Source organism: Scyliorhinus torazame, chromosome 22 (genome assembly GCF_047496885.1).
Source record: "Scyliorhinus torazame isolate Kashiwa2021f chromosome 22, sScyTor2.1, whole genome shotgun sequence".
NCBI lineage: Eukaryota > Metazoa > Chordata > Chondrichthyes > Carcharhiniformes > Scyliorhinidae > Scyliorhinus > Scyliorhinus torazame.
This window is the reverse complement of record NC_092728.1, coordinates 17,158,341-17,183,463: the sequence shown is the minus strand read 5'-3', so window position 1 is coordinate 17,183,463 and position 25,123 is coordinate 17,158,341. Positions and strand designations below refer to the sequence as shown.

At 51.2% G+C, this 25,123-nt stretch overlaps 1 protein-coding gene across 2 annotated transcripts in view; it reads left to right on the top strand.

Moving 5' to 3' along the window:
- The first annotated feature begins 776 nt into the window (after positions 1–776).
- Positions 777–25,123, top strand: part of bgnb (biglycan b) — a 119,943-nt gene continuing 95,596 nt past the window's right edge. For both annotated transcript variants that reach the window (XM_072487928.1, XM_072487927.1), the window contains exon 1: positions 777–1,097. The gene's annotated coding sequence lies outside the window, so the exon portion shown is untranslated. The remainder of the gene's footprint in view (positions 1,098–25,123) is intronic.

Sequence of the window (25,123 nt, the reverse complement as noted above, 5' to 3'; positions counted from 1 at the left end):
AAATACAAGAATAATAGAGAGGGACAGAGGGAGGGAAACAGACAGAGAGAGTGAGATAGAGCCAAACAGGCACATGGAGAGACAAAGAGAGAGAGACCGGGAGGAGAAAGACAGAGAGACAGACAGAGAGAGACACAGAGAGAGACAGAGAAACAGAGAGAGAGATACACACAGACAGAAGGAGGGGGAGGTGACAGAGAGAAAGAGAGACAGAGAGAAGAGACAGAGAGAGAGAGAAAGACACGGTGTGAGAGAGACATGGAGAGAAGAGTCATAGTTTGCAGAGAGGGAGACAGAGAGAGAGACAGACAGCGTGTGTGCGTGAGAGAGAGAGAGGGAAGAGTCAAAGGCTCACAGAGAGACAGAAAGAGGGACAGGGAGAGAGCGAGAGGGATGGGGAGACAGAGAAAGAGAGACTGAGGGAGAGAGAGAGAGAGAGAGTAGAGACAGAAAAACAGAGAGAGAGTGAGAAGAGAGACAGAGAGAGACAGAGAGAAGAGATAGAGATCAAAAGAGAAAGAGACTGTGTGAGAGAGAGCGTAAGAGAGAGAGCGAGGCAGAGAGAGTATGTGAAAGAGCAAAGAGTCAAAGATTCACAAAGAGACAGAACGAAGGAGAAAGAGAGAGAAAGGGAGAGGTAGAGCGAGAGAGCGCGAAGAGAGGGTGAGAGAGACAGTGAGAGAGCGAGGGAGAGTGGGAGAGGGAGGGAGCTGGGAGTGAATTGGCAGAGTTGCAGGTGCTGAGGGGCCACATGGGCTGGTTTGTTGGCCCTGAGCGGTTTTGTAGACAGCTGAGAGCTGGGTTGAAGTTAGCTCAGTGCGGCACCGGGGAGGAAGTTGTACTGCTGACAACCAGATGTGGAGTGACAAATAATATAAACACAAAGCTGATCGGGGAGAGCGAGTCACAGGCGAGGCAGCTTGCCGTATGTGAGTGTGTGTCTGCCTGTGTGTCTGTGTGTGATCGGTACACCCACTTTCGCACACCCTTCTCCTTGCAAACGCCAGCAACGACACAAGAGGACAAAGTCATTTCTTCAAAGGACAGACATTTGGCAAAGTTTCCAAACAGAATTTAAACTCTTGTCTCTCTCTCAGGTAAGATTGGAGATGTGAGTTTTACTGCCTGCAGGGTCTGCCTGGATGTATTCTTTGTCTTCCTTGATCTTCGCTCATTCCTACACTCTGACTTCTCTCTGGGCGAGTCCCTGAAACAGATTCTCTCTCCTCGTCTCCCTCTGTACCTCCTCACAGACCTTCCCCACTCTCTCTCCCTTTCCCTCTTTCCTTACCCTCTCGCCCACACACACCCATTCCTCGGCACGTTCCTTACCCCTCACTGTTTATCCTCATCTTCTGCCTCCTTCTGCCCACTTCTTTACTCTCTCTCTCTCTCTCTCTCTGACTCCCTCTCTCTGTCTCTCTCTCTCTCTGTCTCTCTCTCTCTCTCTGTCTCTCTCTCTCTCTCTGTCTCTCTCTCCCTCTCTCTGTCTCTCTCTGTTTCTGGCTCTGTCTCTCTCTCTCTCTCTCAGTCTCTCTCTCTCAGTCTCTCTCTCTCTCAGTCTCTCTCTCTCACTCTCTCTCTCAGTCTCTCTCTCTCTGTCTCTCTCTCTCTCAGTCTCTCTCTCAGTCTCTCTCTCTCTGTCTCTCTCTCTCTCTCTCCCTCTCTCTCTGTCTTTCCTTTTGTTTCTATCTCTCATTTTGTCTCCTTCCTTATCCTCTCTCTCTCTCTCTCTCTGTCTCTCTCTCTGTCTCTCTCTCTCTCTATCTCTCTGTCTCTCTCTCTGTCTCTCTATCTCTGCCTCTCTCTCCCCCACTCTCTGCCTCTCTCTCCCCCACTCTCTCTCTGCCTCTCTCTCCCCCACTCTCTCTCTTGCTCTCTCCCGCACTCTCTCTCCCCCACTCTCTGCCTCTCTCTCCCCCACTCCCTCTGCCTCTCTCTCCCCACTCTCCTCTCTCTCTCTCTCCCTGCCTCTCTCTCCCCCACTCTCTCTCTCTCTCCCTGCCTCTCTCTCCCCCACTCTCTCTCTCGCTCTCTCCCGCACTCTCTCTCCCCCACTCTCTGCCTCTCTCTCCCCCACTCTCTCTCTTGCTCTCTCCCGCACTCTCTCTCCCCCACTCTCTGCCTCTCTCTCCCCCACTCTCTCTCTTTCTCTCCCCCACTCTCTCTCTCTCCCGCACTCTCTCCCCCACTCTCTGCCTCTCTCTCCCCCACTCTCTCTCTCTCTCCTCTCTCCTCCCTGCCTCTCTCTCCCCCACTCTCTCTCTCTCTCCCTGCCTCTCTCTCCCCCACTCTCTGCCTCTCTCTCCCCCACTCTCTCTCTCCCCCACTCTCTCTCTCTCTCCCGCACTCTCTCTCCCCCACTCTCTGCCTCTCTCTCCCCCACTCTCTCTCTCTCTCTCTCCCTGCCTCTCTCTCCCCCACTCTCTCTCTCTCTCCCGCACTCTCTCTCCCCACTCTCTCTCTCTCTCCCGCACTCTCTCTCCCCCACTCTCTGCCTCTCTCTCCCCCACTCTCTCTCTCTCTCTCCCGCCTCTCTCTCCCCCACTCTCTGCCTCTCTCTCCCCCACTCTCGCTCTCCTCTCTCTCCCTGCCTCTCTCTCCCCCACTCTCCTCTCCCCCACTCTCTCTCTCTCTCCCGCACTCTCTCTCCCCCACTCTCTCTCTCTCTCTCCCGCACTCTCTCTCCCCCACTCTCTCTCTCTCTCTCCCGCACTCTCTCTCCCCCACTCTCTGCCTCTCTCTCCCCCACTCTCTCTCTCTCTCTCTCTCCCTGCCTCTCTCTCCCCCACTCTCTCTCTCTCCCCCACTCTCTGCCTCTCTCTCCCCCACTCCCTCTCTGCCTCTCTCTCCCCCACTCCCTCTCTGCCTCTCTCTACCCCACTCTCTCTCTCCCTGCCTCTCTCTCCCTGCCCCTCACACTCCCTTTGACTTCACACCGTTCCTGCTGCCAGGGCTTGCAGCTGTGACCAGAGATGCTGTATTCAGGTTGGGAGGGAGTGGCTGGACTGGAATCATTCAATCTCCAGTCCTCAATCCAGAGATTCCACCATTTACAAAAGCCAACAGCACCCCAACTGACACCTTCCCGAAAAGGATCTGGAGAGGAACTCGAGAGAGGGAGTGCCACAGGCAGTTACTACATTGCTATAGCACCGTCACCATCCCCATAGTGCTTGATGGGAGTGTCAATCAGGCAGAATTTGATCCCGAGCCCACGGGCAGTGTTAGGGAGAGGCAATCAAAACCCGTCAAAGAGTTTTAATGTCAAGAGAGAGAGAGACACAGAGAGAGAGAGACACAAAGAGAGAGAGGGACACGCACAGAGAGACAGGGAGAGAGACAGAGAGAGAGACACAAAGAGAGAGAGAGACACGCACAGAGAGACAGGGAGAGAGACAGAGAGAGAGACAGAGAGAGAAAAACAGCAAGGGGGAAATATAGAGAGACAGAGAGAGAGAGAGAGAGAAAGACAGAGAGAGAGACAGAGAGAGACACAAAGAGAGAGAGAGACGCGCACAGAGAGACAGGGAGAGAGACAGAGAGAGAAAAACAGCGAGGGGGAAAGATAGAGAGAGAGAGAGAGAGAAAGACAGAGTGGGAAGACAGACAGAGACACAAAGAGAGAGAGAGGCAGACAGAGAGAGACACACACAGAGACAGAGAGAGAGAAAGAGAGACAGAGAGACAGAGACAGGGAGAGAGAGCCACAGAGAGAGACAGACAGAGATAGAGACAGAGAGAGAGAGAGAGAGAGAAAGACAGAGTGGGAAGACAGACAGAGAGAGACACAAAGAGAGAGAGAGACACAGAGAGAGACACACACAGAGACAGAGAGAGCCACAGAGAGAGACAGACAGAGAGAGAGACAGAGAGAGAGAGAGAGAAAGACAGAGTGGGAAGACAGACAGAGAGAGACACAAAGAGAGAGAGAGACACAGAGAGAGACAGAGAGAGAGACAGACAGAGAGAGACAGAGAGAGACACACACAGAGACAGAGAGAGCCACAGAGAGAGACAGACAGAGAGAGAGACAGAGAGAGAGAGCGGAGAGAGAGAGAGGGACAGAGAGCGAGAGAGACAGAGAGAGAGACAGAGAGAGAGAGAGGGACAAAGGGAGAGAGACAGAGACAGACAGAGAGAGACAGAGAGAGACACAAGGTGAGATACAGAGAGAGACAGAGAGACAGAGAGACAGAGAGAAACAGACAGAGAGAGAGACAGAGTCAGAGAGCCACAGAGAGAGACAGACAGAGAGAGAGACAGAGAGAGAGAGAGACAGAGAGAGAGACAGAGAGAGAGAGAGGGACAAAGGGAGAGAGACAGAGACAGACAGAGAGAGACAGAGAGAGAGAGAGACAGAGTCAGAGAGAGAGCGACAGAGAGAGAGCAAGACACATGAGAATGAGACAGAGAGACAGAGAGAGAGACAGACAGAGGGCTCCATCGTATGGCCTCAGCGCACGCGAGTCGGTGACGCAATAAGGCCGTTAAACGGCGAGATGTAAGGTGCTCGGGATGATTCACGAGATCAGATGCGATTTCGCAAGACGTTGCGGTCTGGATCTCGCCCTCACTTGCTGGGGTCCAGGTTCGCAGTCGGGCAGTTAGCTTCCGTTCAATATGCTGTAGCCGGAGACTCGCGAGGCCAGGATCGAATGATCGCGCCTGGGAGGCCTCAGCGTGATGTCATTTAGCACGGGTTTCCTCAAACGTGGGCCGCGTTTAACGCCACTTTGGGGGAGGGGAGCCTCCCAGGTGATTCGACGTCCCTGGGTGGTCGGGCTCTGGGCAGGGTGACCATGACATCTCCTTGCCACCTGGGTATGTTGTCACGGCCAGGGTGCCAGGTTGCCCCTGCCGGGGACATGAACCAGGTGTGCGATTCCCTTCTGTGGTGGGGTGAAGGGTACACCTTCATCAGGGAGTTGGGGTGCCTTCCTGGAGGCCACAGTGGGGGATCGAGAGCTCGGGGCATCATTTAAAAATGGCGTCCCAAACTCACCCTGCACCAATGAGCTGAGGCGGGATATTCCCTCTGAGGGGCATTCCCTCGGAGGGGCAATCCCTCGGAGGGGAACTCCTGTACAAACCTCCCAAAGAAACAATGGCCTGTTTGATAGTGGGGTCGAACATGGCACTGTGAGCTCAGGGACACGCCTCACCATTCGTCACGCAGACGGGACTCGTCTTTTTCCCATTAATCACGCCCAGCGAGAAAAGGAGAGAGTTAGAGAGAGAGACATTGAGAGAGAAAGAAAGGGGGGATCAAGAGAGACAGAGACAGACAGACAGACAGACAGAAGGAAGGAGAGACAAAGAGAGAGGGACAGAGAGGTTTAGCGTCCCCCCCAGGCAGCTGAAGGCATGGCCGCCAATGGTGGAGCGATGGGAATAAGGGGATGCTCGAGAGGCCTGAATTGGAGGAGCGCAGAGATCTCGGAAGGTTGTCAGAAGTCACAGAGACAGGGAGGGTTGTACATGCAGGAGGAGGTTACAGAGATAGTGGGGTTGTAGGGGCTGGAGGAGGTTACAGAGATAGGGAGGGTTGTAGAGGCTGGAGGAGGTTACAGAGATAGGGAGGGTTGTAGGGACTGGAGGAGGTTACAGAGAGAGGGAGGGTTGTAGGGGCTGGAGGAGGTTACAGAGATAGGGAGGGTTGTAGGGGCTGGAGGAGGTTACAGAGATAGTGGGGTTGTAGGGGCTGGAGGAGGTTACAGAGATAGGGAGGGTTGTAGGGACTGGAGGAGGTTACAGAGATATGGAGGGTTGTAGGGGCTGGAGGAGGTTACAGAGATAAGGAGGGTTGTAGGGGCTGGAGGAGGTTACAGAGATAGGGAGGGTTGTAGGGGCTGGAGGAGGTTACAGAGATAGGGAGGGTTGTCAGGGCTGGAGGAGGTTACAGAGATAGGAAGGGTTGTAGGGGCTGGAGGAGGTTACAGAGATAGGGATGGTTGTAGGGGCTGGAGGAGGTTACAGAGATAGGGAGGGTTGTCGGTGCTGGAGGAGGTTACAGAGATAGGGAGGGTTGTAGGGGTTGGAGCAGGTTACAGAGATAGGGAGGTTGTAGGGGTTGGAGGAGGTTACAGAGATAGGGAGGGCTGTCGGGGCTGTCGGAGGTTACAGAGATAGTGAGGGTTGTCGGGTCTGGAGGAGGTTACAGAGATCGGGAGGGTTGTAGGGGCTGGAGGAGGTTACAGAGATAGGCAGGGTTGTACGGGCTGGAGGAGGTTACAGAGATAGGGAGGGTTGTAGGGGCTGGAGGAGGTTACAGAGATAGGGAGGGTTGTAGGGGCTGGAGGAGGTTACAGAGATAGGGAGGGCTGTAGGGACTGGAGGAGGTTACAGAGATAGGGAGGGTTGTAGGGGCTGGAGGAGGTTACAGAGATAGGGAGGGCTGGGGGGGCTGGAGGAGGTTACAGAGATAGGGAGCGTCATAGGGGCAGGAGGACGTTACAGAGATAGGGAGGGTTGTAGGGGCTGGAGGAGGTTACAGAGCAATGGAGGGGTGTAGGGCTGGAGGAGGTTACCGAGATAGGGAGGGTTGTAGGGGCTGGTGGAGGTTACAGAGATACGGAGGGATGTATGGGCTGGAGGAGGTTACAGAGATAGGGAGGGTTGTAGGGCTGGAGGAGGTTACAGAGATAGGGTGTGTTGTTGGGGCTGGAGGTGGTTACAGAGATAGGGAGGGTTGTAGGGGCTGGAGGAGGTTACAGAGATAGGGAGGGTTGTAAGGGCTGGAGTAGGTAACAGAGATAGTGAGGATTGCAGGGGATGGAGGAGGTTACAGAGATAGGGAGGGTTATAGGGCTGGAGGAGGTTTCAGAGATAGGGAGGGTTGTAGGGGCTGGAGGAGGTTACAGGGGCAGGAGGACGTTACAGAGATAGGGAGGGTTGTAGGGGCTGGAGGAGGTTACAGAGCAATGGAGGGGTGTAGGGCTGGAGGAGGTTAACGAGATAGGGAGGGTTGTAGGGGCTGGAGGAGGTTACAGAGATACGGAGGGATGTATGGGCTGGAGGAGGTTACAGAGATAGGGAGGGTTGTAGGGCTGGAGGAGGTTACAGAGATAGGGAGTGTTGTTGGGGCTGGAGGTGGTTACAGAGATAGGGAGGGTTGTAGGGCTGGAGGAGGTTACAGAGACAGGGAGGGTTGTTGGGGCTGGAGGATGTTACAGAGATAGGGAGGGTTGTAGGGGCTGGAGGAGGATATAGAGATAGGGAGGGTTGTATGGGCTGGAGGTGGTCACAGAGATAGGGAGGTTTGTAGGGGCTGGAGGAGGTTACAGAGATAGGGAGGGTTATCGGGCTGGAGGAGGTTACAGAGATAGGGAGGGTTGTAGGGGCAGGAGGAGGTTACAGAGATAGGGAGGGTTGTAGGGGCTGGAGGAGGTTACAGAGCAAGGGAGGGGTGTAGGGCTGGAGGAGGTTACCGAGATAGGGAGGGTTGTAGGGGCTGGAGGAGGTTACAGAGATACGGAGGGATGTATGGGCTGAAGGAGGTTACAGAGATAGGGAGGGTTGTAGGACTGGAGGAGGTTACAGAGATAGGGAGTGTTGTTGGGGCTGGAGGTGGTTACAGAGATAGGGAGGGTTGTAGGGGCTGGAGGAGGTTACAGAGATAGGGAGGGTTGTAAGGGCTGGAGTAGGTTACAGAGATAGTGAGGATTGTAGGGGCTTGAGGAGGTTACAGAGATAGGGAGGGTTATAGGGCTGGAGGAGGTTTCAGAGATAGGGAGGTTTGTAGGGGCTGGAGGAAGTTACAGAGATAGGGAGGGTTGTAGTACTGGAGGAGGTCACAGAGAAAGGGAGGGGCATAGGGCTGGAGGAGGTTACAGAGATAGGGATGGTTGTCGGGGCTGGAGATGGTTACAGAGATAGTGAGGGTTGTAGGGGCTGGAGGAGGTTACTGAGATAGGGAGGTTTGTTGGGGCTGGAGGTGGTTACAGAGATAGGGAGGGTTACAGGGGCTGTAGGAGGTTACAGATATAGTGAGGGTTGTAGGGGCCGGAGGAGGTTACAGAAATAGGGAGGGTTGTAGGGCTGGAGGAGGTTACAGAGATAGGGAGGGTTGTAGGGGCTGGAGGAGGTTACAGAGATAGGGAGGGTTGTAGGGGCTGGAGGAGGTTACAGAGGTAGCGAGGGTTGTAGGGCTAGAGGAGGTTACACAGGTAGGGAGGGTTGTAGGGCTGGAGGAGCTTACAGAGATAGGGAGTGTTGTATGGGCTGGAGGAGGTTTCAGAGATAGGGAGTGTCGTAGGGGCTGGAGGAGCTTACATCGTTAGGGTGGGTTGTAGGGGCTGGAGGAGGTAACAGAGATAGGGAGGGTTGTAGGGGCTGGAGAAGGTTACAGCGATAGGGAGGATTGTAGGGACTGGAGAATGTTACAGCGATAGGGAGGGTTGTAGGGGCTGGAGGAGGTTACAGAGATCGGGAGGGGTGTAGGGGCTGGAGGCGGTTAGAGAGATAGGGAAGTTTGTAGGGGCTGGAGGAGGTTACAGAGATAGGGAGGGTTGTAGGGGCTGGAGGAGGTTGCAGAGATAGGGAGGGTTGTAGGGGCTGGAGGAGGTTACAGAGATAGGGAGGGCTGTAGGGGCTGGAGGAGGTTACAGAGATAGGAAGCGTTGTCGGGGCTGGAGGATGTTACAGAATGTATGTTGGCGAGTGTGGGTGGGGTGGGCGCGGCGGGGGGTGGGGGGGGGGGTGTGTGGTGGGGGGGGGTGAGCGTTCGATGTTTGGGATATTAATGGTGACCTCCAGGGTAGGCGGTGAGATTGGGAATTGAATCTGTATCACAGGGAGGTTGGATACCAGCGGAGATTCTTCCTTCGTTCCGACCGTTCAAAAGTTCAGGCTAGTGGGTGGGGCTGCGATGGAGTGTGGGGAGGTCCGGCCCGTGAGGAGGTTCTGGTTGTTTGAGGAGTTAAAGATTTTGAATTCCGACAAAAAATGTTGTAATACCCGAATTAACGTAGAGGGAGCTTTACTCTGTATCTAACTCCGTGCTGTATCTGTCCTGGGAGTGTTTGATGGGGACAGTGTAGAGGGAGCTTTACTCTGTATCTAACCCCGTGCTGTATCTGTCCTGGGAGTGTTTGATGGGGACAGTGTGGATGGAGCTTTACTCTGTATCTAACTCCGTGCTGTATCTGTCCTGGGAGTGTTTGATGGGGACAGTGTAGAGGGAGCTTTACTCTGTATCTAACCCCGTGCTGTATCTGTCCTGGGAGTGTTTGATGGGGACAGTGTGGATGGAGCTTTACTCTGTATCTAACTCCGTGCTGTATCTGTCCTGGGAGTGTTTGATGGGGACAGTGTGGATGGAGCTTTACTCTGTATCTAATACCGTGCTGTACCTGTCCTGGTAGTGTTTGATGGGGACAGTGTAGAGGGAGCTTTACTCTGTATCTAACTCCGTGCCGTACCTCTCCTGGGAGGGTTTGATGGGGACAGTGTAGAGGGAGCTTTACTCTGTATCTAACTCCGTGCTGTACCTGTCCTGGGAGTGTTTGATGGGGACAGTGTAGACGGAGCTTTACTCTGTATCTAACCCCGTGCTGTACCTGTCCTGGGAGTGTTTGATGGGGACAGTGTAGAGGGAGCTTTATTCTGTATCTAACCCCGTGCTGTACCTGTCCTGGGAGTGTTTGATGGGGACAGTGTAGACGGAGCTTTACTCTGTATCTAACCCCGTGCTGTACCTGTCCTGGGAGTGTTTGATGGGGACAGTGTAGAGGTAGCTTTACTCTGTATCTAACCCCGTGCTGTACCTGTCCTGGGAGTGTTGGATGGGGACAGTGTAGAGGGAGCTTTACTCTGTATCTAACCCCGTGCTGTACCTGTCCTGGGAGTGTTTGATGGGGACAGTGTAGAGGTAGCTTTACTCTGTATCTAACCCCGAGCTGTACCTGTCCTGGGAGTGTTTGATGGGGACAGTGTAGAGGGAGCTTTACTCTGTATCTAACTCCGTGCTGTATCTGTCCTGGGAGTGTTTGATGGGGACAGTGTAGAGGTAGCTTTACTCTGTATCTAACCCCGTGCTGTACCTGTCCTGGGAGTGTTTGATGGGGACAGTGTAGAGGTAGCTTTACTCTGTATCTAACCCCGTGCTGTACCTGTCCTGGGAGTGTTTGATGGGGCAGTGTAGAGGGAGCTTTACTCTGTATCTAACCCTGAGCTGTACCTGTCCTCGGAGTGTTTGATGGGGACAGTGTAGAGGGAGCTTTACTCTGTATCTAACCCCGTGCTGTATCTGTCCTGGGAGTGTTTGATGGGGACAGTGTAGAGGGAGCTTTACTCTGTATCTAACCCCGTGCTGTACCTGTCCTGGGAGTGTTTGATGAGGACAGTGTAGAGGGAGCTTTACTCTGTATCTAACCCCGTGCTGTATCTGTCCTGGGAGTGTTTGATGGGGACAGTGTAGAGGGAGCTTTACTCTGTATCTCACCCCGTGCTGTACCTGTCCTGGGAGTGTTTGATGGGGACAGTGTAGAGGGAGCTTTACTCTGTATCTAATACTGTGCTGTACCTGTCCTGGGAGTGTTTGATGGGGACTGCGTAGAGGGAGCTTTACTCTGTATCTAACCCCGTGCTGTGCCTGTCCTGGGAGTATTTGATGGGGACAGTGTGGAGGGAGTTTTACTCTGTATCTAACCCCGTGCTGTTCCTGTCCTGGGAGTGTTTGATGGGGACAGTGTAGAGGGAGTTTTAATCTGTATCTAACCCTGTGCTGTACCTGTCCTGGGAGTATTTGATGGGGACAGTGTAGAGGGATCCTCTGACTATCCACTCTGTCTATGCCCCTCATAATTTTGTCGACCTCTATCAGGTCGCCCCTCAACCTCCGTCGTTCCAGTGAGAACAAACCGAGTTTATTCAACCGCTCCTCGTAGCTAATGCCCTCCATACCAGGCAACATCCTGGTAAATCTCTTCTGCACCCTCTCTAAAGCCTCCACATCCTTCTGGTAGTGTGGCAACCAGAATTGAACACTATTGAACACGATGGGCCGGTGGTCTAATTCTGCTCCTGTCTTATGGTCTCACCTACCTTGGTGTCATCTGCAAACTTGCTCATCATTCCCCCCACATTCTCATCTATACCCTATATGTATACGTAGATAAATCAACCAATAAGCGACCCAGAACTGATCCCTGTGATACGTCGTGGACACAGGTCTCCAGTTACTCAAACAGCCTCTGCATTACCCTTTGTGTCCTACGCCTAAGCAAGTTTCGGATCCAACTTGAAAAGGTTCCTTGAGTTCCATGTGCTTCAACCTTCTCAATCGGTCACCCATCTGAGACCTTGTCAAAGGCTTTGCTAAAATCCATATAAACTACATCAACTACACTCCCCTCATCTACACCCCTGGTCAGTTTATCAAAAACTCTATCAAATTTGTTCGGCATGACCTCCCTCTGACAAAGCCATGCTGATTATCCCTACTCATCCCATGCCTTTCCAAGTGGAAATTAATTCTCTCCTTCAGAACCTTCTCCAATAATTTCCCGCCCACTGACGTGAGACTCACTGCTCTGTAATTCCTTGGCTTCTCTCTACCGCCTTGAAAAGTGGAACAGCTGCTGTTCTCCAGTCGGCCATTCCCCCTGGGGCCAGAATGGGATTTAGCGTCGGAGCCCCTGCAATTTCCTGCCTCGCCTCCCACAGCAGCCTGGGAGGCAATTCACCCGGCCTGGGGACTTGTCTATTTTTAAGCCCGTCAAAGCCTCCAATACCTCCTCACCTCCTACAAATAGGGGCTGGTTTAGCACACTGGGCTAAATCGCTGGCTTTTAAAGCAGACCAAGGCAGGCCAGCAGCACGGTTCAATTCCCGTAACAGCCTCCCCGAGCAGGCGCCGGAATGTGGCGACTAGGGGCTTTTCACAGTAACTTCATTTGAAGCCTACTTGTGACAATAAGCGATTTTCATTTCATTTCATTTCATGTCAAACTGTTCAAGGTCCTCACAGTCCCACTTCCTGAATTCTGTAACCTGCATCCTCCTTCTCCTGAGTGAAGACTGATGAGACATATTCATTTCACACTCTAGCCATGTCAGGGCAGCACAGTAGCACAGTGGATGGCACTATAGCTTCACAGCTCCAGGTTCGATTCCCCGCTGGGTCACTGTCTGTGCGGAGTTTGCACATCCTCCCCGTGTGTGCGTGGGTTTCCTCCGGGTGCTCCGGTTTCCTCCCAAAGTCCAAAGATGTGCAGGTTAGGTAGATTGGCCATGATAAATTGCCCTTAGTGTCCAGAAAGGTTTGGAGGGGTTATTGGGTTATGGGGATAGGGTGGGAGTGAGGGCTTAAGTGGGTCGGTGCAGACTCGATGGGCCGAATGGCCTCCTTCTGCACTCTATGTTCTATGTTCTGATGTCCTGCGGTTTCACAGACCGATTTCCCCCTTGGTATCTAATGGACCCTACACTTTCCCTGGTTAACCTCTTCCCCTTAATGTATTTATAGAATATCTTAAGGTTCCCCCTAATCTTATTCACAAGTCCTTTTACACCCCCCTTTCTGCTTTTCTAGTTGCTTTCGTAAGGTCCCTCTTGCACTTCCTATATCCCTCTAAGGCCCCAGTTGAATTTCTCCCTACGGACTTGCTAAAAGGCCTTCTCTTCCGTATCCAGGATTCCCTGAACTTATTTTGACTCTATTCCCCCCCTATGGGGAACATGTTGGACCTGTGCTCTCCGCATTTCAATTTTGAATGTCCTCCACTGCACCGCTGTAGATTTCCCCGCAGAAAGCTGTTCCCTATCAACACTGGCAGATCCTGCCTTATTTTAGTAAAAATCTGTCTTGCTCACACAAAACCAATCTTTCACAGGTCATCTTTTCCTTGTCCATAACAAACGTGAACCGTACCGTGTTGTGATCGCTATCACTAAAATGCTCCCCCACTGCCACATTGTGTGCAGTAGAATATCTACTTCATTCCCCAGAACCAGATCCAGTATTGTTCCATCTCTTGTTGGGCCTTCTACATATTGATACAAAAAAACTCCCCTGAATAAATTTCAAGAAAATTACCCCTTCTAAACCCTTTACACTCTGACTATCCCAATTTATGTTGGGGAAGTTGAAACTCGTATTAAGTTGCTCTTTTCTCTACACCTGGCTATAACTGTAATATTATATTCTGCAGTCTCTCCTTCCTTCCTTATGTACGGTATGCATTGTTTGTACAGAATGCACGAAACAATACTTATCTCTGTATTCTAATACATGTAAATCAAATCAAATCAAAAATTTCCAAGTATAATTACCCGATTATTATTCTTACACATCTCAGTAAATTGTCTACATCTCTGTCCTCTATTTCCCCCTGACTCATTGGGGGCCCATAATAACCTCCCAGTAATTATGAATCATAGAATTTGCAGTGCTGAAGGAGGCCATTCAGCCCATCGAGTCTGCACTGGCCCTTGGAAAGAGCACCCTACCTAAGACCACACCTCCACCCTATCCCTTTAACCCCATCTAACCTTTTTTGGACACGAATGGCAATTTATCACGGCCAATCCACCTAACCTGCACATCTTTGGACTGTGGGAGGAAACCGGAGCACCCGGAGGAAACCCACGCAGACACGGGGAGGACGTGCAGACCCCGCACAGACAGTGACCCAAGCCGGGAATCGAACCTGGGACCCTGGCGCTCTGAAGCAACAGTGCTAACCACTGTGCTACATGCTGACCCCTTTGTATTCCTAAAATCCAGGTGATTCTGAATTTGACATTCCTCAAAGTAGATTGGGCAGTAAGAAATAGGGATAAATTACTGAGCTATCTCCCAGAGGAAAATTGAAATGACCTTAAAGAATTATTACAGTCACATAGAGCAGTGGGAATAAACTGGGAAGTACAAAAGTAATTATACGTGATGGAGATGAAGGAAATGCTATTCCCCTTAAATAACATCCATACAGGCTCAATCTACAAATGTTAGCACAGATACAATAGGAAATTGATAGCATGCTCAAGAAATGTATCAGTGAAGTGTGGCTCAGCGATTGGAGCTCACCTATTGTGATGGTACCAAAACCGGATGGAACACAATGAATGTGTGTGGACCATAGAAAAGTCAACGCAGTTATGAAGTCATAATTAATACCCTTTCCGTTGTTTGGAAGACTGTGCTGAAAAGCTGGGACAAGCGAATTTTATTACCAAACGTGAATTACTTAAAGGATATTGGCGAGTACCTTGATCAGACAGGGCGAAGGAAGTTTCAGCTTTTGTGACGCCAAATAGTCTGTATCAGTTTAAAGTTATGCCGTTTGGAATTGAAGAATGTGCCAGCAACATTCCAAAGATTAACCAACAAGGTCATTTCTGGACTAAACAATTGTGCCGTGTACATGGAGGAGCCGGTGGTGTCCCGGCAAATGTGGAGGGAACATTTAACGGAATTAATCGATTGGCTACAGGAGGCTGGATTGGTGGCAAACTCGGCTAAAAGCTGAAGTCACATTTCTAGGCCATACAATTGGACGTGGTCAGGTGTCCGCACGGAATGTGAAAACAAAAGCTATTGGGGAGTTTCCAATACCACCAATGAGGAGAGAAGTTCTGAGATTCCTGAGCATGAGTTGCTTCGACCAGAAAGTTGTGCCAACTTTCAGCAGCGTGGTTGCTTCCCTGACTGAGCTTCTAAAAAAGCACAGGAAACTTGAGTGGCCGTTGGAATGTCAGGAGGCATTTGGCAATCTGAAAACTGTGGTCACCACCACACCAGTGTTGGCGACACCTAATTATGCCAATGAATTTAAGGTGGCAATTGATGTGATTGATGTGGGTGTGGGTGCTGTGCTGGTAGAAGAAGACAACAAAAAAATCGAAAGGCCTGTTGGTTAGTTTACTTGGATTTACTAAATAGTCACCAAAATAGATATTCGACCATCGAGAAGGAGACACTGAGTTCGCTGTTGGCGCAACAACATTTTGGCATTCATGTTTGCTGACAATTCATCGGGGACAATTGTATTTACAGACCATAATCCATTAAAGATTTTGGAAAAGTTTAAGGATCGAAAGGCGAGACTGGTTAGATGGAGTCCCTTGTTACAAAAATTTACATTAAAAATTATACATGTCGCAGGAAGGGAAAATGTGATTGCTGAGACTTTTTCATAACTTTCAAATGTGAGAAGACTGGAACGGTCGAAGGCGGAAAAGAACAATCGAAATGGACTATACTCACGATTACGTTTGCATGTTTAAAATTTAATATGATAGACATGTTAGTTCGGCTCAACAATGAGAAATGTTTGACTTAAAAGGCTTAGGAAAAATGAAGCCATTTTTTTATATTGCTGGTTCATTCTTTTAAGGGGGGAGGTGTGATAAATGTTGAATTTCAAATGTATGGTATTATATGTATTTGGGACAATAAGGGTTAAAAGCCTGGTTTCCAGTGTGTTTAAATGCTGATGTCATGTTTTTGACATAAATCCTAGTTTGAAAGGTTGGGACCCAAGGGAGCAATTTAACGATTGTAAAAAATTTGGGCTGATGTAATTTTGCTTGAAAACAGCGAATTCCCTGTGGAGTTACTTGGATTTTAGCATGGAACATTGATATCGTTGCTGGGTGGAGCTAACCCGTGCTGTACCTGTCCTGAGGGTGTTTGATGGGGACAGTGTAGAGGGAGCTTTACTCTGTATCTAACCCCGTGCTGTACCTGTCCTGGGAGTGTTTGATGGGGACTGTGTCGAGGGAGCTTTACTCTGTATCTAACCCTGTGCTGTACCTGTCCTGGGAGTGTTTGATGGGGACAGTGTAGAGGGAGCTTTACTCTGTATCTAACCCCGTGCTGTACCTCTCCTGGGATTGTTTGATGGGGACAGTGTAGAGGGAGCTTTACTCAGTATCTAACCCTGTGCTGTACCTGTCCTGGGAGTGTTTGATGGGGACAGTGTAGAGGGAGCTTTACTCTGTATCTAACCCCGTGCTGTACCTGTCCTGGGAGTGTTTGATGGGGACAGTGTAGAGGGAGCTTTACTCTGTATCTAACCCCGTGCTGTGCCTGTCCTGGGAGTGTTTGATGGCGTCAATGTAGAGGGAGCTTTACTCTGTATCTAACCCCGTGCTGTACCTGTCCTGGGAGTGTTTGATGGGGACAGTGTAGAGCGAGCTTTACTCTGTATCTAACCCTGTGCTGTACCTGTCCTGGGAATGTTTGATGAGGACAGTGTAGAGGGAGCTTTATTCTGTATCTAACCCCGTGCTGTACCTGTCCTGGAGTGTTTGATGGGGACAGTGCAGAGGGAGCTTTACTCTGTATCTAACCCCGTGCAGTACCTGTCCCTGGAGTGTTTGATGGGGACAGTGTAGAGGGAGCTTTACTCTGTATCTAACCCCGTGCTGTACCTATCCTGGTAGTGTTTGATGGGGACAGTGTAGAGGGAGCTTTACTCTGTATCTAACCCCGTGCTGTACCTGTCCTGGGAGCGTTTGATGGGGACAGTGCAGAGGGAGCTTTACTCTGTATCTAGCCCCATGCTGTACCTGTCCTGGGAGTGTTTGATGGGGACAGTGTAGAGGGAGTTTTACTCTGTATCTAACCCCGTGTTGTACCTGTCCTGGGAGTGTTTGATGGGGGACAGTGTAGAGGGAGCTTTACTCTGTATCTAACGCCGTGCTGTACCTGTCCCGGGAGTGTTTGATGGGGACAGTGTAGAGGGAGCTTTACTCTGTATCTAACCCCGTGTTGTACATGTCCTGGGAGTGTTTGATGGGGACAGTGTAGAGGGGGCTTTACTCTGTATCTAACCCCGTGCTCTATCTGTCCTGGGAGTGTTTGATGGGGGACAGTGTACAGGGAGCTTTACTCTGTATCTAACCCCGTGCTGTACCGGTCCTGGGAGTGTTTGATGGGGACAGTGTAGAGGGAGCTTTACTCTGTATCTAACCCTGTGCTGTACCTGTTCTGGGAGTGTTTGAAGGGATCAGTGTAGAGGGAGATTCACTCTGTATCTAACCCCGTGCTCTACCTGTCCTGGGAGTCTTTGATGGGGACAGTGTAGAGAGAGCTTTACTCTGTATCTAACCCCGTGCTGTACCTGTCCTGGGAGTGTTTGTTGGGGACAGTGTAGAGGGAGCTTTACTCTGTATCTTATCCCGTGTTGTCCTGTCCTGGGAGTGTTTTATGGGGACAGTGTAGAGGAAGGTTCACTCTGTATCTAACCCCGTGGTGTACCTGTCAGGGTGTTTGTTGGGGACAGTGTAGAGGGAGCTTTACTCTGTATCTAACCCCGTGCTGTACCTGTCCTGGGAGTGTTTGTTGGGGACAGTGTAGAGGGAGCTTTACTCTGTATCTTATCCCGTGTTGTCCTGTCCTGGGAGTGTTTTATGGGGACAGTGTAGAGGAAGGTTCACTCTGTATCTAACCCCGTGGTGTACCTGTCAGGGTGTTTGTTGGGGACAGTGTAGAGGGAGCTTTACTCTGTATCTAACCCCGTGCTGTACCTGTCCTGGGAATGTTTGATGGGGACAATGTAGAGGAAGCTTTACTCTGGATCTAACCCCGTGTTGTACCAGTCCCTGGAGTGTTTGATGGGGACAGTGTAGAGGGAGCTTTACTCTGTATCTAACCCTGTGCTGTACCTATCCTGGTAGTGTTTGATGGGGACAGTGTAGAGGGAGCTTTACTCTGTATCTAACTCCGTGCTGTACCTGTCCTGGGAGTGTTTGATGGGGGACAGTGTAGAGGGAGCTTTACTCTGTATCTAACGCCGTGCTGTACCTGTCCCGGGAGTGTTTGATGGGGACAGTGTAGAGGGAGCTTTACTCTGTATCTAACCCCGTGTTGTACCTGTCCTGGGAGTGTTTGATGGGGACAGTGTAGAGGGGGCTTTACTCTGTATCTAACCCCGTGCTCTATCTATCCTGGGAGTGTTTGATGGGGGACAGTGTACAGGGAGCTTTACTCTGTATCTAACCCCGTGCTGTACCGTTCCTGGGAGTGTTTGATGGGGACAGTGTAGAGGGAGCTTTACTCTGTATCTAACCCTGTGCTGTACCTGTTCTGGGAGTGTTTGAAGGGATCAGTGTAGAGGGAGATTCACTCTGTATCTAACCCCGTGCTCTACCTGTCCTGGGAGTCTTTGATGGGGACAGTGTAGAGAGAGCTTTACTCTGTATCTAACCCCGTGCTGTACCTGTCCTGGGAATGTTTGATGGGGACAATGTAGAGGAAGCTTTACTCTGTACCTAACCCCGTGTTGTACCTGTCCGTGGAGTGTTTGATGGGGACAGTGTAGAGGGAGCTTTACTCTGTATCTAACCCCATGCTGTACCTGTCCTGGAGTGTTTGATGGGGACAGTGTAGAGGGAGCTTTACTTTGTATCTAACCCCGTGCTGTTCCTGTCCTGGGAGTGTTTGATGCGGACAGTGTTGAGCGAGCTTTACTCTGTATCTAAACCCGTGCTGTACCTGTCCTGGAGTGTTTGATGGGGACAGTGTAGAGGGAGCTTTACTCTGTACCTAAACCCATGCTGTACATGCCCTGTGAGTGTTTGATGCGGACAGTGTTGAGCGAGCTTTACTCTGTATCTAACCCTGTGCTGTACCTGTCCTGGGAGTGTTTGATGGGGTCAGTGCAGAGGGAGCTTTACTCTGTATCTAACCCCGTGCTGTACCGGTCCTGGGAGTGTTTGATGGGGACAGTGTAGAGGGAGCTTTACTCTGTATCTAACCCTGTGCTGTACCTGTTCTGGGAGTGTTTGAAGGGATCAGTGTAGAGGGAGATTCACTCTGTATCTAACCCCGTGCTCTACCTGTCCTGGGAGTCTTTGATGGGGACAGTGTAGAGAGAGCTTTACTCTGTATCTTATCCCGTGCTGTCCTGTCCTGGGAGTGTTTTATGGGGACAGTGTAGAGGAAGCTTCACTCTGTATCTAACCCCGTGTTGTACCTGTCCTGGGTGATTGATGGGGACAGTGTAGAGGGAGCTTTTCTCTGTATCTAACCCCGTGCAGTATCTGTCCTGGGAGTGTTCGATGGGGACAGTGTAGAGGGAGATTTACTCTGTATCTAACCCCGTGCTGTACCTGTCCTGGAGTGTTTGATGGGGACAGTTTAGAGGGAGCTTTATTTTGTATCTTACCCGGTGCTATACCTGTCCTGGAGTGTTTGATGGGGACAGTGTAGAGGGAGATTTACTCTGTACCTAAACCCATGCTGTACCTGCCCTGGGAGTGTTTGATGCGGACAGTGTTGAGCGAGCTTTACTCTGTATCTAAACCCGTGCTGTACCTGTCCTGGGAGTGTTTGATGGGGTCAGTGCAGAGGGAGCTTTACTCTGCATCTAACCCCGTGCTGTACCGGTCCTGGGAGTGTTTGATGGGATCAGTGTAGAGGGAGATTGATTCTGTATCTAACGCCGTGCTCTACCTGTCCTGGGAGTGTTTGTTGGGGACAGTGTAGAGGGAGCTTTCCTCTGTATCTAAACCCGTGCTGTACTTGCCCTGGGAGTGTTTGATGTGGTCAGTGCAGAGGGAGCTTTACTCTGTATCTAACCCCGTGCTGTACCTGTCCTGGGAGTGTTCGATGGGGACAGTGTGGAGGGAGCTTTACTCTGTACTTAACCTCGTGCTGTACCTGTCCTGGGAGTGTTTGATGGGGACAATGTAGCGGGAGCTTTACTCTGTATCTGTCCCCTTGCTGTACCTGCCCTGGGAGTGTTTGATGGGGACAGTGTTGAGGGAGCTTTACTCTGTATCTAACCCCGTGCTGTACCGTTCCTGGGAGTGTTTGATGGGGACAGTGTAGAGGGAGCTTTACTCTGTATCTAACCCTGTGCTGTACCTGTTCTGGGAGTGTTTGAAGGGATCAGTGTAGAGGGAGATTCACTCTGTATCTAACCCCGTGCTCTACCTGTCCTGGGAGTCTTTGATGGGGACAGTGTAGAGAGAGCTTTACTCTGTATCTAACCCCGTGCTGTACCTGTCCTGGGAATGTTTGATGGGGACAATGTAGAGGAAGCTTTACTCTGTACCTAACCCCGTGTTGTACCTGTCCCTGGAGTGTTTGATGGGGACAGTGTAGAGGGAGCTTTACTCTGTATCTAACCCCGTGCTGTACCTGTCCTGGAGTGTTTGATGGGGACAGTGTAGAGGGAGCTTTACTTTGTATCTAACCCCGTGCTGTTCCTGTCCTGGGAGTGTTTGATGCGGACAGTGTTGAGCGAGCTTTACTCTGTATCTAAACCCGTGCTGTACCTGTCCTGGAGTGTTTGATGGGGACAGTGTAGAGGGAGCTTTACTCTGTACCTAAACCCATGCTGTACATGCCCTGTGAGTGTTTGATGCGGACAGTGTTGAGCGAGCTTTACTCTGTATCTAACCCTGTGCTGTACCTGTCCTGGGAGTGTTTGATGGGGTCAGTGCAGAGGGAGCTTTACTCTGTATCTAACCCCGTGCTGTACCTGTCCTGGCAGTGTTTGATGGGGACAGTGTAGAGGGAGCTTTACTCTGTATCTAACCCCATTGCCGTACCTGTCCTGGGAATGTTAGATGGGGACAGTGTAGAGGGAGCTTTACTCTGTATCTAACCCCGTGCTGTACCTGTCCTGGGAGTGTTTGATGGGGAGTGTGTAGAAGGAGCTTTACTCTGTATCTAACCCCGTGCTGTACCTGTCCTGGGAGTGTTTGATGGGGACAGTGTAGAGGGAGCTTTACTCTGTATCTAACCCCATGCTGTACATGTCCTGGGAGTGTTTGATGGGGACAGTGTAGAGGGAGCTTTACTCTGTATCTAACCCCGTGCTGTACATGTCCTGGGAGTGTTTGATGGGGACAGTGTGGAGGGAGCTTTACTCTGTATCTAACCCCGTGCTGTAACTCTCCTGGGAGTGTTTGATGGGGAGTTTGTAGAAGGAGCTTTACTCTGTATCTAACCCCGTGCTGTACCTGCCCTGGGAGTGTTTGATGGGGACAGTGTTGAGGGAGCTTTACTCTGTATCTAAGCCTGTGCTGTACCTGTCCTGGGAGTGTTTGATGGGGACAGTGTAGAGGGAACTTTACTCTGTATCTAACCCCGTGCTGTACCTGTCCTGGGAGTGTTTGATGGGGACAGTGTAGAGGGAGCTTTACTCTGTATCTAACCCCGTGCTGTACCTGTCCTGGGAGTGTTTGATGGGGACAGTGTAGAGGGAGTTTTACTCTGTATCTAACCCCGTGCTGTACCTGTCCTGGGAGTGTTTGATGGGGACAGTGTAGAGGGAGCTTTACTCTGTATCTAACCCCGTGCTGTACCTGTCCTGGAGTGTTTGATGGGGACAGTGTAGAGGGAGCTTTACTCTGTACCTAAACCCATGCTGTACATGCCCTGTGAGTGTTTGATGCGGACAGTGTTGAGCGAGCTTTACTCTGTATCTAACCCTGTGCTGTACCTGTCCTGGGAGTGTTTGATGGGGTCAGTGCAGAGGGAGCTTTACTCTGTATCTAACCCCGTGCTGTACCTGTCCTGGGAGTGTTTGATGGGGACAGTGTAGAGGGAGCTTTACTCTGTATCTAACCCCATTGCCGTACCTGTCCTGGGAATGTTAGATGGGGACAGTGTAGAGGGAGCTTTACTCTGTATCTAACCCCGTGCTGTACCTGTCCTGGGAGTGTTTGATGGGGAGTGTGTAGAAGGAGCTTTACTCTGTATCTAACCCCGTGCTGTACCTGTCCTGGGAGTGTTTGATGGGGACAGTGTAGAGGGAGCTTTACTCTGTATCTAACCCCATGCTGTACATGTCCTGGGAGTGTTTGATGGGGACAGTGTAGAGGGAGCTTTACTCTGTATCTAACCCCGTGCTGTACATGTCCTGGGAGTGTTTGATGGGGACAGTGTGGAGGGAGCTTTACTCTGTATCTAACCCCGTGCTGTAACTCTCCTGGGAGTGTTTGATGGGGAGTTTGTAGAAGGAGCTTTACTCTGTATCTAACCCCGTGCTGTACCTGCCCTGGGAGTGTTTGATGGGGACAGTGTTGAGGGAGCTTTACTCTGTATCTAAGCCTGTGCTGTACCTGTCCTGGGAGTGTTTGATGGGGACAGTGTAGAGGGAGCTTTACTCTGTATCTAACCCCGTGCTGTACCTGTCCTGGGAGTGTTTGATGGGGACAGTGTAGAGGGAGCTTTACTCTGTATCTAACCCCGTGCTGTACCTGTCCTGGGAGTGTTTGATGGGGACAGTGTAGAGGGAGTTTTACTCTGTATCTAACCCCGTGCTGTACCTGTCCTGGGAGTGTTTGATGGGGACAGTGTAGAGGGAGCTTTACTCTGTATCTAACCCCGTGCTGTACCTGTCCCGGGAGTGTTTGATGGGGTCAGTGCAGAGGGAGCTTTACTCTGTATCTAACGCCGTGCTGTACCTGTCCTGGGAGTGTTTGATAGGGACAGTGTAGAGGGAGCTTTACTCTGTATCTAACCCCGTGCTGTACCTGTCCTGGGAGTGTTTGATGGGGACAGTGTAGAGGGAGCTTTACTCTGTATCTAACCCCGTGCAGTACCTGTCCTGGGAGTGTTTGATGGTGACAGTGTAGAGGGAGCTTTACTCTGTATCTAACCCCGTGCTGTGCCTGTCCTGGGAGTGTTTGATGGCGACAGTGTAGAGGGAGCTTTACTCTGTATCTAACCCCGTGCTGTACCTGTCCTGGGAGTGATTGATGGGGACGGTGTAGAGGGAGCTTTACTCTGTATCTAACCCCGTGCTGTACCTGCCCTGGGAGTGTTTGATGGGGACAGTGTAGAGGGAGCTTTACTCTGTATCTAACCCCGTGTTGTACCTGTCCTGGCAGTGTTTGATGGGGTCAGTGCAGAGGGAGCTTTACTCTGTATCTAACGCCGTGCTGTACCTGTCCAGGGAGTGTTTGATAGGGACAGTGTAGCGGGAGCTTTACTCTGTATCTAACCCCGTGCTGTACCTGTCCTGGGAGTGTTTGATGGGGACAGTGTAGAGGGAGCTTTACTTTGTATCTAACCCCGTGCTGTACCTGTCCTGGGAGTGTTTGATGGTGACAGTGTAGAGGGAGCTTTACTCTGTATCTAACCCAGTGCTGTACCTGTCCTGGGAATGTTTGATGGGGACAGTGTAGAGGGAGCTTTACTCTGTATCTAACGCCGTGCTGTACCTGTCCAGGGAGTGTTTGATAGGGACAGTGTAGCGGGAGCTTTACTCTGTATCTAACCCCGTGCTGTACCTGTCCTGGGAGTGTTTGATGGGGACAGTGTAGAGGGAGCTTTACTTTGTATCTAACCCCGTGCTGTACCTGTCCTGGGAGTGTTTGATGGTGACAGTGTAGAGGGAGCTTTACTCTGTATCTAACCCCGTGCTGTACCTGTCCTGGGAATGTTTGATGGGGACAGTGTAGAGGGAGCTTTACTCTGTATCTAACCCCGTGCTGTACCTGTCCGGGGAGTGTTTGATTGGGACAGTGTAGAGGGAGCTTTACTCTGTATCTAACCCCGTGCTGTACCTGTCCTGGGAGTGTTTGATGGGGACAGTGTAGAGGGAGCTTTACTCTGTATCTAACCCCGTGCTGTCCCTGTCCTGGGAGTGTTTGATGGGGACAGTGTAGAGAGAGCTTTACTCTGTATCTAACCCCGTGCTGTACCTGCCGTGGGAGTGTTTGATGGGGACAGTGTAGAGGGAGCTTTACTCTGTATCTAACCCCTTGTTGTAGCTGTCCTGGGAGTGTTTGATGGGGACAGTGTAGAGGGGGCTTTTCTCTGTATCTAACCCCGTGCTGTGCCTGTCCTGGGAGTGTTTGATGTGCACTGTTTGGGTTAGCACTAATTTGGAACAAGCCCTGACCTCACTTTGTGATGATTCCATGGCCACACTTGTGTGGAATTAATGAGCTCAGATTTCTTTCCCGCTTCTGGCATCTTTGCTCAGATCTTGTCGACTCACAGTCTGCTGTTTTCAAAACATGTATTCTTGTCTGGCTGCTTGCGTAGTGACCGTCTGTCTCTCACCCATTTCCTTTCGACCCCACCCTGAGCTCCAAACACATCGTGGCTCTTAAAGGGACAGCGCCCTCCCTGAACCAACCTGTCACCGATTGGATGACTTGGCTTATGATGCCTCCTGCTGTTCAATATCAAGTTGCCCTGGCTTCATCTCTCCAGAGCGGCAGACCGAGAAGGCGGGAGCTGGCGATACAGCGTGAACATCTGCCAAGCATTCATCTCACCTCCTCGAGATGACGTTTGACCTCTCGTTCCCTCACACCTGGTCAGGCGCATCAGCCTCATGAGGGCGAATGTCCTTGCGCAAGGATTGACGAGAACATTGCGCTTAAGGCTATTGCATGGGGTGGAAAAACAGCAACTGCAGTCTGCATTTCTCTAGCACCTTTACTGCCGTAAAACGCCCTGAAGGACTTCACGGGAACATCGGTCAGACAGAAGGCTGTGGAGGCCAAATCACTGAGTGTCTTTAAGACAGAGATAGAGAGGTTCTTGATTAGTAAGGGGATCAGGGGTTATGGGGAGAAGGCAGGAGAACGGGGATGAGAAAATATCAGCCATGATTGAATGGCGGAGCAGACTCGATGGGCCGAGTGGCCTAATTCTGCTCCTATGTCTTATGGTCCTCTGGCCTAAAGAACAACTTAAAGGAGAGACGGACAGAGAGAGAGGGACAGACAGAGAGAGAGAGAGAGAGAGAGAGAGAGACAGAGAGAGAGAGAGAGAGAGAGACAGAGAGAGAGACAGTGAGAGAGAGAGAGAGAGAGACAGAGAGTGACAGAGAGGTGGAGAGGTTTAGAGAGGGAATTCAGAGCTCAGAGCCGCCCAGGCAGCGGAAGGCAGGGCTGCCAATGGCGGAACGATGGGAATCGGGGGGTGCTCGAGAGGCCGGAATAGGAGGAGCGCAGAGATCTCGGAGGATTGCAGGGGCTGGAGGAGGTTACAGAGATAGGGAGGGTTGTAGGGGTTGGAGGAGGTTACAGAGATAGGGAGGGTTGTAGGGGTTGGAGGAGGTTACAGAGATAGGGAGGATTGTCGGGGCTGGAGGAGGTTACAGAGATAGGGAGGGTTGTAGGGGCTGGAGGAGGTTACATAGATAGGGAGTGTTGTAGGGGTTGGAGGAGGTTACAGAGATAGGGAGGATTGTCGGGG